This window comes from Gekko japonicus, unplaced genomic scaffold (assembly GCF_001447785.1).
Source record: "Gekko japonicus isolate JY-2015 unplaced genomic scaffold, Gekko_japonicus_V1.1 scaffold711, whole genome shotgun sequence".
NCBI classification, from domain to species: Eukaryota; Metazoa; Chordata; class Lepidosauria; order Squamata; family Gekkonidae; genus Gekko; species Gekko japonicus.
In genome coordinates, this window is record NW_015165849.1 from 544,891 (window position 1) to 558,396 (window position 13,506).

The following is a 13,506-nucleotide window of genomic DNA, read 5'->3' on the forward strand; positions in this document are numbered from 1 at the left end:
CGTGCTGATGCCGGGCACGTCGCATGCTTTGGGGGTGGGGTTCCCACCGGGGTCCGATCCGCAGCCGGCGGGTAACGGGCCTCTGGGGCGGGGGTTTCCCTGCCCCCCGGAGGGACTTAGCAAGCCTACTATATGCTCTGGGGCCTGTCTACCTGAGGGACCGCCTTTCCCTGCACGTTCCCCAGAGAGCACTGAGGTCGGGATTGCAAAACTGCTTGACCCTCCCTGGACAGAAAGACGCAAAACTGGCTGCTGCCAGGGTCTTCTCTGTAGCAGCTCCATACTGGTGGAATGAGCTCCCAGAAGACATCAGAAGACATTACAGTTCTGCAGGGCCTGCAAAATGGAGCTCTTCCACCAGGCCTTTGATTAGGAGCTGCTACCAATAATATTTGAACTGGGGCAAGGCCCTCTATGCCAACAGCAACAGCCTGTGATGTCAACAGCAAGAGCCTCTGGCCATAATTTTTCATTACATTTGCTACATCATGGCCTATAGGGAACATGATGTATTGTTATCGCCACTAGCACTTTAAATGCACCTTATTTGTTATTTGTCATATATATGAGTTTTTATGATGTGCATTGTGTTTAAGAAATTTGCGTTTTAATATATTTTAATTTTTAATGTAAGCTGCCAGGGAAGGCAAGATACAAATTAATTAATTAATTAATTAATTAATTAATTAATTAATAAATAAACATAGAGCTAGCACACGGCACATTGCACAGGACTTTTCGAATCTTTAGTCCTTACACCTGTTGGTCTGGTGTTCGGAGACATTCGGAATGCCTAGTGCAGAATTTTCCAAACTTTTGATGCCTGTTTTTCTTTATTTTGCTGGGAAAGGTGAATAAAGCAGACAGCAAAACTTTCAGTGTTCAAGGTTTTGCTTGTGGGGGTGTTTTGGTTTAGCCCTGCCTCCAGGAAATGAAAGCATTTCGTTCATATAAAGGTGAGTGAAGTCTGGAGGAGGGCATGAGGTGGGGAGCTGATCTGCTTAAGTGTGTCCAGGAACTGTATGCTGAAGAAGGAAGGATCTGGGTTAGGGTTTAGCATTATCAATACAGGCCGACATTCCTTTAGGAAAACAGAATCAAAAGGCCCCTCCAACAGAACCAAAAATGCTAGGAAATCAGGGATAGCCTAAGATAATTTTCAGCATGAAATAGGCCTGGCCTGGCAATAGGGTTGCCAGCCTCCAGGTGGAAGCACTGTATATAGTAAGGTTACATATCAATTGAGAAGAATATCTTAAATCACGGGTGTCAAACTCATTCGTAATGAGGGCCGGATCTGACATAAATGAGACCTTGCTGGGCCGGGCCATATGTGTCATAAAATGTAATGCCAGGTATTGGAGATATAAACTTTACAAAGGACACAGACAAACACAAGTAAAGATCTCTTAAACTTTAAATAAAACCTGCTTAAAACACTAGCACTCTTGCAATATTTTGTCTATTTAACTGTGTCTGATAACTGACACCTCTTGCTCTGAATTATTGCATCAAAATGTCTGTGCTGTAGCAATCTTGAGTACGCCGTTCAGGTGTGTATCTGTAAGCTGCAAACCTTGCACAGGAGAGGCTTGCCTTTCTATCTCTCCTGCGCAATTGAGAGGCTGGTAAAGTAAGCTGTGATGTAGCAGTAGCAGAACTGGAAAAGGAAGCAGAAAACAGCTAGGGCCTTGTGGGCCGGATTGCAGCTCTCTGAGGGCCTGATTAGGCCCCTGGGCTGCATGTTTGACATCCCTGTCCTAAATGATATAAGCAGCGATTATATTTAGTGAGAGGTACACTGTATACTAATAACTAGGGTTGCGGTGCTCATCTCCATTTCAAAGCCAAAGAGCCAGCGCTGTCCGAAGACGTTTCTGTGGTCATGTGGCCAGCATGACTAAACACCAAGGTGCACAGAACACTGTTACCTTCCCACCGAAGTGGTACCTACTTATCTACTTGCAATTTCTTGCTTTCGAACTGCTAGGTTGGGAGGAGCTGGAACTAGAGACAGCTGTGGGCTATGCCATGGAGGGCCACCCAAGACGGACAGGCCACAGCAGAGAACTCAGACCAAGCGTGATCCCCTGGAGAAGGAAATGGCAACCCACTCCAGTATTTTTGCCAAGAAAACCCCATGGACAGTATCAAAAGGCTAAAAGATGGCAAGAATACACAGAACTATACAAGAAAGACCTCGATGTCCTTGACAACCACGATGGTATAATCACTGACCTCGAGCGAGACATCCTGGAATGTGAAGTTAAATGGGCCTTAGAAAACATTACTAACAACAAAGCTAGTGGAGGTGATGGTATTCCAGCTGAGCTATTCAAAGTCTTAAAAGATGATGCTGTTAAAGTGCTGCACTCAATTTGCCAGCAAATTTGGAAAACGCAACAGTGGCCACAGGATTGGAAAAGGTCAGTATACATTCCAATCCCAAAGAAGGGCAATGCCAAGGAATGTTCGAACTATCGCACAATTGCACTCATATCACACGCTAGCAAGGTCATGCTCAAGATCCTACAAGCTAGGCTTCAACAGTACGTGGATAGAGAACTACCAGAAGTACAAGCTGGGTTTCGAAGAGGTAGAGGAACGAGAGATCATATTGCCAACATTCGCTGGATTATGGAAAAAGCAAGAGAGTACCAGAAAAATATCTACTTCTGCTTCATTGACTATGCTAAAGCCTTTGACTGTGTGGATCACAACAAACTATGGCAGGTCCTTAAAGAGATGGGAGTACCAGACCACCTCACATGTCTCTTGAGAAACCTGTATAAGGGCCAAGAAGCGACAGTTAGAACCGGATATGGAACAACTGATTGGTTCAGCATAGGAAAAGGAGTACGACAAGGATGTATATTGTCACCTTGCTTATTTAATATATATGCAGAGTACATCATGCGAAATGCTGGCCTGGATGAATCACAAGCGGGAATTAAGATTGCTGGGGAAAAGATCAACAACCTCAGATATGCAGATGATACCACTCTAATGGCTGAAAGTGAAAAGGATCTAAAGAGCCTCTTGCTCAGAGTAAAAGAGGAGAGCGCAAAAGTGGGCTTGAAGCTCAACATCAAAAAAACTAAGATCATGGCATCCGGCCCCATCACTCCTTGGCAAATAGAAGGGGAAGTCGTGGAAGTAGTGACAGACTTCACGTTCCTGGGATCCCAGATCACCGCAGACTGTGACTGCAGCCATGAAATTAAAAGACGCCTGCTCCTTGGGAGGAAAGCGATGGCGAACCTAAACAGCATGATAAAAAGTAGAGACATCACCCTGCCAACAAAAGTCCGCATGGTCAAAGCAATGGTATTCCCAGTAGTCATGTATGGCTGCGAGAGTTGGACTATAAGGAAGGCCGAGCGCCGAAGAATAGATTCTTTTGAACTATGGTGCTGGAGAAGACTCTTGAGAGTCCCTTGGACTGCAAGAAGAACAAATCAGTCAATCCTCAAAGAAATCAACCCTGACTGTTCCCTGGAAGGCCAGATAATGAAACTGAAGCTCAAATACTTTGGCCACCCAATGAGAAGGGAGCACTCACTGGAGAAGACCCTGATGCTGGGAAAGATTGAAGGTCAAAGAAGACAGGGACGGCAAAGGATGAGATGGTTAGACAGTGTCATAGATGCAAAGAACATGAAATTAAGCCAACTTCAGAGGACGGCGGAAAACAGGAAGGCTTGGCGTGATCTGGTCCATGGGGTCGCGAAGAATCGGACTCGACTGTGCGACTGAACAACAACAACACTGTATACACAACTAAATTATGAAACACAATACACAATATACAATTTTTCAAGAGTGTAACACTTCAAAAAATCTAATTATTTCCAAAAATGGCCAAAATAACAAAAAATAGCAAAATGAAGCTTGCAAGACTATGGAGAGCTGTTAATAGAATCCCGTTTCTGTAATCTTCATCAGATCTTACAGCTTCAAATACCTATGGATACATAAGTATTATATTAAATAATATACCACAACATATACGTAATGTACAATGAACCAAAATAATTAAAAAACCTCGCAAGCTTCTTTTTGCTATTTTTTGTTACTTTGGTCGTTTTTGGAAATAATTAAAATATTTTGAAGTGTTACACTCTTGAAAATTTGTATATAGTGTATTGTGTTTCATAATTTAGTTGTGTATACAGTGTACTTCTTACTAAATATAATTGTTGCTTATATAATTTAATATATTCTTCTCAATTGATGTGTAACTTTACTATATCTGGTGCTTCAGCTATTGTATAAATGCCTGTCACACCATAGTCCTTTTTTGTTATAGTAGAAAGAGAAGAAGAGAAGAGATTGGATTTATGCCCCACCCTTCACTACCCAGAGGAGTCTCAGAGCGGCTTACAAACTCCTTTCCCTTCCCCTCCCCACAACAGACACCCTGTGTGGTAGGTGGGAATGAGAGAGCTATGGCTTGCCCAAGGTCATCCAGCAGGTACAAGTGGGGAATCAAACCTGGTTATCCCAGATTAGAGTCTGCACACTTAACCACTAAACAGGTAGTGACTGGAGATCTCTTGCTATTACAGCTGATCTCCAGGTGACCAAGATCAGTTCACCTGGAGAAAATGGCTGCTTTGGAAGGTGGACTCTATGGCATTGTACTCTAGAGAGGCCCCTCCTCTTCCCAAATACTGTCCTCCTCAGGCTCCACCCCCAAAATCTCCAGGTATTTCTCAATCCAGAGCTCGCAACCTTACTTGGCAACCAGAGGGAGATGGGGGGTGGGGGGACACGGCATAAAGAAGCAATGGCATGATATCCATTCTGGGAAAATCCTGGAAGTGACATCATGTCTCTCTAAGAATTGCTGGAAACTCTATGGTAAAACTGTAGAAATTTCAATGATTCCTAGAGAGGCATGGCATCACTTCCAAGTTTTCCTTGGAAGTGATGTCACACCATAGGCCTGGTGGTGATTGATTATTTTTCTCCTGCTGCTGTTCATAGTAGAGGAAATGGGAGCTGGGGTCAGAGAATCCCCCACTCCACTAGAGAACTGGCAACCCTTGTGTGACGTTGTTAGTCTGAAATGTGCAGCAGGGCAAATTCACATTTCCACAGTGATTCAGGGAAAAAAGCAAGCACAATATATTCCTAGTGATACAACAAAACACTGAGGCAGACAGCCCAGTTCAGAAGTGCAAGAAAAGTTGGATGGTGAAAGGTGTCGGAACATTTTCTTGTCCATGTGTCAGAGTTCAAAGTGAGTAGAGTTCTTAAGAGGAATTCTCTTAATTCCTCTTCATCCACTTTCTCCCTGAAACCCAACAATCCTTTTACTTCCCTCTTTTAAAGAATTTGGAGCTTGTTTCAATTCAATTCAATTTGGATCAAAACAGCAAGTCAAAAAGAGGAAAGGCAGGAAGGGAGGTTCTTCAAAACTTCACAATTTCGTTTTTCAGATACTCAAACACAGGCAATATCTTCCCTGGCCTTTCTAACCTCCTGCCAGAGCCCCCCATGATGTGGAATTTCAAAAATACCCTGTAGGAGCTTGAGTTATAAAGAGGTGCATGGAAGTATAACAGAAATTAGCAAAGAGGAATCAAAGAGAAATTCTTCTTCTGAAAGAGAAAAGGGGAATAAGAGGAATCAATCGTTATATCTTTTTTTTTTAAGTGAATTTCGGAAAAAGAAATTCCACTCCCCATAAGAATACTAAAAGTAAGCCTGTGGGTCCCATTTAGGGTTGCCAGCTCTGGGTTGGGAAATGCCTGGAGATTTTGGGGGGTGGAGCCAGGGAATGGCGGGGTTTGGGGAAGGGAGGGACCTCAGCAGGGTACCATGCCACAGAGTCCACCCTCCAAAGCAGCCACTTTCTCAAGGGTTACTGATCTTGGTCATCTGGAGATCAATTGAGGTTGGCTACCCTGGTTCTGCTACTGCACAGAATTTAGAACCTGTGCACTTTGGCCTGAATTTCTTCAATAATGTCCTATACATAAATAATTTTGTGTAGGAGAGATTTCTTTGATTTCCATGCAAAGGCATCTTTATTGTGGTGTGTGTGTGTGTGTGTGTGTGTGTGTGTGTGTGTAATGAGGGTGGGTTTGAATCTTATGCTGTGGACAGTTTGGTTTGAAGTATACATCTCTCCCCCCCTTTCCTAAAATCATGAGATTTTCCTTTGTGCTTTTGCCTAAAGAAATAAATCCCTGCAGTGCCCCCTGCTGGTGAGTGGCAGCTCACTCTTTCAGCCATGTCAGTGATTGACTGAACCAAACACGTTGCTGACATAGAGCCAAGGGTGATGCTGAAAACTGCCAGTTCATTTTAAATCACATCATTAAAATAACAGAAGTATATATCAATTTAAAACTGCTGTTCGCTGATTCCTCTTTATTTTTTCGACATGTGATGCTTTGCCGTGGCTGGGCTGAGTGAGGGAAAATATGGGCATTTCAGGAGGAAAAAAAAAACAGGAGAGAGAGAGAGAGAGAGAGAGAGAGAGAGAGAGAGAGAAATGTTTGCTTTTAAATCTCAAGTATATATTTATTTGTATGCTACCTCCGCCTCAGAACACAACTCTCCTCCTTGGCACATTGGGGGAATGTGGGGCTTTCTTAAAGCCTCACGGCATTTGTGCTGATGTGCCCAAGCACGTAGTGAGATTTTATTGTCAGTGCAAAACCTAGACAGACATGCTTTTTTATATCGAATCATTTGAATAATGCACTTTGAATCTTATGTAGTCAGAGGCGCTGCACACGATTGGCTTGCAGAACATCGTTTACGGTGTGTGTGGTATACAGACCATGTCTCTGTGTGGGTTTGCACACAGGGGCATGCGGTTGGACGCACATGTACAGAACCTCGTATTTTCTGTATAGATGTAATAATGCTTTTCATGTGAACGTGATAAATACCTGCCATGGGTTATTTATTTATGCACTTTATTTACAGTCTGCCTCTCTCACTGAGGCTTCAGGCAGGTTGCAGAGTGTAAACCGACACGATCAATAAGATAAGCGCTTGGAATAGGACAAAAGTATGAGACGATACAGAAAGTAATAGACAAGCTATGAATTAAAACTTGTCTCCAAACCTTGTTGGACTTGTGGGGACTTTTGGAATTCTGAGAACAGGTCGTGAGTGTGCAAAATGGTTGCCGAGGTTGGGGGGGGGGGAGACACTGCAAACCATAAGGCTTGTGGGTTATGTGGGTCAGGTCCAGTCACTAGATGTTGGGAGGCCCCAAGCAAAGCAGCTGACGTATGCTGACCCTGGAGGGTTTTCAAGGCCCACCATTTTTTAAATGTGTTGGTGGTGTGCGCATAGGCGAAGCTCCGCTACCGTGTTTAGAAAATCAACATTTAAATGGTCACTTGTTTTCGAATTTAGATGAGTTCGGGATCTCACGGAGGCCATTTTTGGGTCAAACTTTTAAAGGGAAGTCTTTTGTTGGAGGGGTTGGATTGATTCACCCTGGTGGTTCTGCGCATGTGTCATGATAGTCCCCCCCTCAATTCTATGGAGGGGCGCCTATGCCCATGCGCAATCTGAGAAAAATTTTAAAAACTCGCCGACGCACGCTCCTGCGCGTCGGTAATGTAGATGCCGGGGAGCGATGTGACTGCGCAGTGAGGCAGGATAAGGGAGGTAAGTGCGATCGCGATTATCCAGATAACATATAATCTGGTTATAACCGGAGCAGTTTAACCCGCTCTCAGCACGCCATCTGACCGCACCCATAGGGCAGCTGGAAGGACAGGTTTAAAAACTTGCAACCTAACCCACAAAGTTACCAACTTAGAGAAAAATGTCCTGCCCCTGTAACAGAAGTGTAACGTGTGGAAACGGGCAGCTGAAGCGTTTCATGCCCAGAGGTCACTGAGTAAATAAACTTCCATGAAAGGAAAAGGATGCTTTTTTCCTGGCAGTTGGCAACCCCACCCACCCCCTATCTCAGCTTCCAAATTGCGTGGCAAGAGAGTCAGATAGCTAGACAGTCCGACTATATGCTTTCTTCCTGGGTTTACTCTTCTGCCACTGTCCCCTTTGAAGTAGACTGATAGATCTCAGGGAAATTGCCTCTCCTTCCTTTCTTTTGATCCTGGGACATGCCTCCCGTGCACTAAGAAGGAGGACACACTGTCTCCATCTTGGCACCATGACACAGATTGGCCTCTCACTATCTGTGCCCATCCTTAGCCAGTTAGACTGGAATACTATCCTATTTCTAAGCTTTCCTATCTAGAATGTAGTTCCAAAATAAATAGACTTTTATTAATCTGAAAGGTGGCTCTTTGTAACTTTGTTACTAAGTGTGGATATCTGGTGCAAAGACACTCCCGCATGTATAGCTTTAATGCACTCTGCTAAACTAGCTCTGGGAACTGGACTAACACTACCAGCTCTCCTAACATTTCCAGGGGTTTCTGAAGTACTTCCTGCTCCAGTGACATGGAGGAAAGCCAGGCCTGGATCTTCCCTCTGGGAACTGGATGCCAAGAGAGACATCAGCCTGTACTGTGTACCCACAAACATAATGGGAGACCGGGGGACACACACGGGGGCCCCGCCATTGGTGACAGTGTGACATCACTTCCTGGAAAACATAGAAGCAATGTTATGCCTAAGAATCACTGGAAACTCTATGGTAAAACTGCTCTGAGCAGTGTTGGGAAACGGGAGCTAGAAGTGAGGGATCCCCCGCCTCACTAAGTACAAACACTAAGTTGGGGATTGCTGGACTCTTGTCTCCCTAGATCAATGAATGACAAATCCACTTTTCCAGCTACAACCACAGACATTCTAAACAGTCACTGTGGCGTCAGCTTACCAAGAGATGACAAGCTCAGGTGGCCAAGGGATTATAGGCCAGGGCCGGAAGGAGAGGGCCGCCTGTTGCAACAACAGTATGAGGGAGAATGTGTCAAGAGAGTTGAGTGTGACTGGCTAAAGGTGTCCACTGAGCTTCAGAGGTGACCAGAGATATGAAGCTGGGTTCCTCAGCCGTAGTCCACATTTCTACCCACTGGTCCATGCTAGCTCTCCAGGAGATAAAGACGTGTCAAAAGCACAGCCGGAAGGGAAGGGGAAAGGCAATCTTATCCCCTTTGCAGAAGCTGCACATAGAAGTGAACTAGGTGGGCAGCCGTGTTGGTCTGAAGCAACAGAACAAAGTGTGAGTCCAGTGGGGGCACCTTTAAAGACCAACAAAGTTTTATTCAAGGTGTGAACTTTCATGTGCACGCACACTTCATCAGACAATAAACTGGAATTACAGAACATAGTTGTATATAGAGGGGTGGCTTGTTAAATTAGCATGCAAAATAGTAAAGCTGTTTATTAACAGATCAAAAGAATGACAAGCTTGGTCCAAACAGATGATAACCAGAAACCGAGCTTGTCATTCTTTTGATCTGTTAATAAACATCTTTACCTTTTTTTGTAGACTTTTTTGTCTGATGAAGTGTGCATGCTGTCAAACCCTGCTATGCTGGCTTGCTTGGGTTGCCATAATTCTTGGGGGTAGGGCATTCCCGAGGGTGGGGTGAGTGTGTGTGGGAGTGAATGAGACCTTTGCTTCTAGAAGATGTAACTTTTCCACAAGTCATCCCCCTTCCCCTCCTCTTTCGCTTTCCCAGGGGAAGGTGGCCTTGAACACATTCTTATGCCATCTCTGACTCAAGATTACCAGGACATATATCTCTCCTGGTTGGCATGGTAATTAGGTGGAGTATGAATGTGACATATGCTTGGGGGGCTGGATGGGACCTGCTTGAATTTTCTATAATAAGGCTGTACCCGCCAAAAGTCTTCAGTTCTAACATGGTGACTTTTGGGATCTTGTATATACTCTAATAAACTGATCACTGCCAAAGCAAGAGTTACTGAGTGTAACTGGACTGGAGTCTGACACGTGCACACAAAAGCTTACGCATCAAATAAAACTTTGTTGGTCTTAAAGAAAACGGTCTGTCCCTCCACCTCAGTAGGATTTCTATTTGCTTATCTTCCAACTCTCCCAGGGAAACCATTTCCCCACACATTCTTCCCCGCCTCCCCTGCTCCCTCTCCCACTATATTGGTATCCCTAATGACTAAGAGCTCCTGCCAACCGAGCAGTTCGAAAGCAAAAAATTGCAAGTAGATAAATAGGTACCACTTTGGTGGGAAGGTTCCGTGCGCCTTGGCGTCTAGTCATGCCGGCCACATGACCACGGAGAAGTCTTTGGACAGCGCTGGCTCTTCGGCTTGGAAATGGAGATGAGCGCCACATCCCTAGAGTCGGATTTGACTGGCTTTCGAGCAAGGGAAACCTTTACCTTTACCTAACGGCTAAGAGAGTCCTGACCTGGGTGGCCCAGGCTACCCTAATCTCATCAGAGCTTGGAAACTAAACAGGGTCAGCCATGGTTGGTATTTTGATGGGAGACCACCCAGGAATTCCAGGGTTGCAATGGCAAATCACCTCTGCTTGTCTCTTGCCTTGAAAACCCTATGAGGTCACCATTAGTCAGCTGGGACTTGACAGCACTATACACACCACGAGTAAGGCCCAGTCTGCATTTAGCATTTGCTCAATTGTTTTACCAAACCCACACTGGAACAGAAAAAGATGTGGCTCAAAACCACATTCCGCACCCTACCAACCTTTATTCTGTTAAAAGACCTGCGTACGTGGCAAACCACACTTACACGCTTCCTATGGGAAGGGAAAAAATCTAGAATAAATCAGAATACACTGCACAAACCTACCTGCCTGGGTGGTTTGGACTTCCACACCTCCACAGCTATTACAATGCAACAATACTTTCACAAGTAATACAAATGCTTTATCGGGAACATCAAACACCATGGATGAAGATAGAAGAATCTTATTTGGCCCCCTATAGTTTACAAGAAATTTTCTGGGTAAAACCTAACCTAAGGTCAAGAAATATTAGGCATAATATGCTTTTAAAAACAGCAATTAAAACTTGGGATCTTCAAAAAAAGCTTCTCCCTTCTGGGATCTCACAACTGTCGATATACTCACATCAAACATGGTTCCCCCCTGGTATGACCCCCCAATGCATTTGATTTATGGACAGACACAAATCTCAGTCGACCATTTGATTTAGTACAGCAAGGGAAAATCAAGGATAAATATTACTTCGACCAGCACATAGGCGTGCAAACTCATTGGTACCAATACCTTCAACTGAAAAATCTAATCGAACATCTAGCAAGCCTTGGCACATTCCAGAGAGACCTAACACCTCTAGAAAAGATCATTAAGAGTTACCCATCATCACCCATCATCACCGAAAGGAATACTGTCAAACCACCAACTCCGGTGGGAAGAAGATCTAAACCAGCAGTGGGGTGACACTGACTGGGAAATAATCTGGGCCTCTCCAGTAAATAATTCTACAATATTCAACCTGTGATTACAGAACTTTAAATTGCTCACAAGATTGCTCTACAATATTCAACCTGTGATTACAGAACTTTAAATTGCTCACAAGATGGTACATGACTCCCACACAACTGAACAAAATCAATAGCAGTAATGACCCTGCATGTTGGAAGAGATGCGGGCAGGCTGGGTCGTACCTCCACTGCTGGTGGAGTTGCCCGGAGATACATCATTTCTGGAACGAGGTACAGCTTTGTGTTAATGAGATTACCTCGCAAAGAATCTCCTGTACACCAGAAATCATGTTGTTAAACAAATGGGACGACTCCATCAAGGTCGAAGCGAGGGTCCTTACGTCAGTATTGCTTGCAACAGCCAGGTTAACAATAGCCGCCTTTTGGAAATCGCCCACCCGCCCAACGCTTACGGTATGGCATGACAAGCTCTGGGAACAGTTTGTCATGGCTAAAATAGCAGATTTAAGCCGAGGATCTCGTCCGCCAAATACCACACCACACATGAAGTTCACAAGGCTATGGGCACCAGTTATAAAATATATGACGGAGCACGAGATACTTCCCTCAAATCCCAATTATCACAGGTGGTTGTTCCTGTAAATTGCCACAAACCCCAATCCTCCAATTAGCATAACATAAACGTTCGGTCTCTATCACACTAGCCCTAAACACGGTGCACTGAGGCTCATGTGGTCCACCAAAGTAACCACAGAGTAATGAATAAACACAGAGTTACCATAGTAAATATAGTTAATAGCCGGGATTGTCTTGTTATTTTTATAAATTGTACTCTCCCAATGGTTCTAATTCTCATCTTGTTGTAATCTATACCTCCCTATTTTTCCTGGTTATGTTTACCCGTGTTTTGTGCAGTGTAAAAAAGTATTAAAAAAACAACACATTCAACTACTCCGGGCCAACACCGTACTGACTGCAGAGTCACCCCCCCCCAAAGGCCATAAAATGGCCATAAATCTATGCAGACAGCCACAATAAAACCAGAGATCAAACAAAGTGAAAGCGGCATGCAGTCTGGACACTGCCATAAAATGCGACACTCAATCAAAGTGAAAGTGGCATGCAATGTAGAGGGGGAATTTCTGTTCCAGTGTGGGTTTGGTACAACAGCAGAGCAAATGCTAGATGCAGACTGGGCCTTAGAGAGCATTTCTTTGCAGAGTCCCTTCAGTTCGAATCCACTGATTCCCATGACCCTAGACTGGAGTCCCTCTGTCTAGAATTGCTCTGCTAAACTGCAAAAGGCAGTTGTGCTCAGACCCCTTTTAATTTGCAGCCTTTCAGGTTACGGTGCTACGGCTCCCCACCCCTTATATCTGATTCACAGAAGGTTCTTGGGATGAGAAATGGAAGAGCACATTTGGGGGAAAGGCTTCCTTGTTCTCAGCATTATACGTATTTGAATTTATTAATATCAATATTTTAAAAACGGAATTTGCTTTAAAAAAAAAACACACAAAAAATTTGCTTTTTAGTGCTGAAGGCTGGCAAAAGGGAAGGGAGAGAGAAAGTCAGGAATGGAATGCCATCTCTCCCCTGGAGGATAGGGCCCTGTGTTCTCAGCCTTATATCTGAAAATCCTGTCTATGCCCAGAGGTGTGTGGGGAGCCAGGAGATTTCTGTGGTTCAGTGGTGAGGGGGAAACCCTCTGTACATGCTCAGAGATTATTTCCTCTATGACTCAGCCCTAGTTATGAAAATAGACTCTTGGGCTAAAACTCTGGTGAGATAAGCCGGTGTTGTATATTGGTTAGAGCAGGGGTGTCGAACTCATTTGTCATGAGGGCCGGATCTGACATAAATGAGACCTTGTTGGGCTGGGCCATGTGTGTCATAAAATGTAATGCCAGGTATTAGAGATATAAACTTTATGAAGGACGCAAACACAAAGGGTTTTAATTTAACTTAAAATAAAAACATGCTTAAAACATTAGCACTCTTGACATATTTTGTTTATTTAACAGTGTCTGATAAGTGACACCTCTTGCTCTGAATTATTGCATCAAAATATCTGTGCTGTTGCAATCCTGAGTATGCTGTTCAGGTGTGCATCTGTAAGCTGCAAACCTACGATGATGCAGC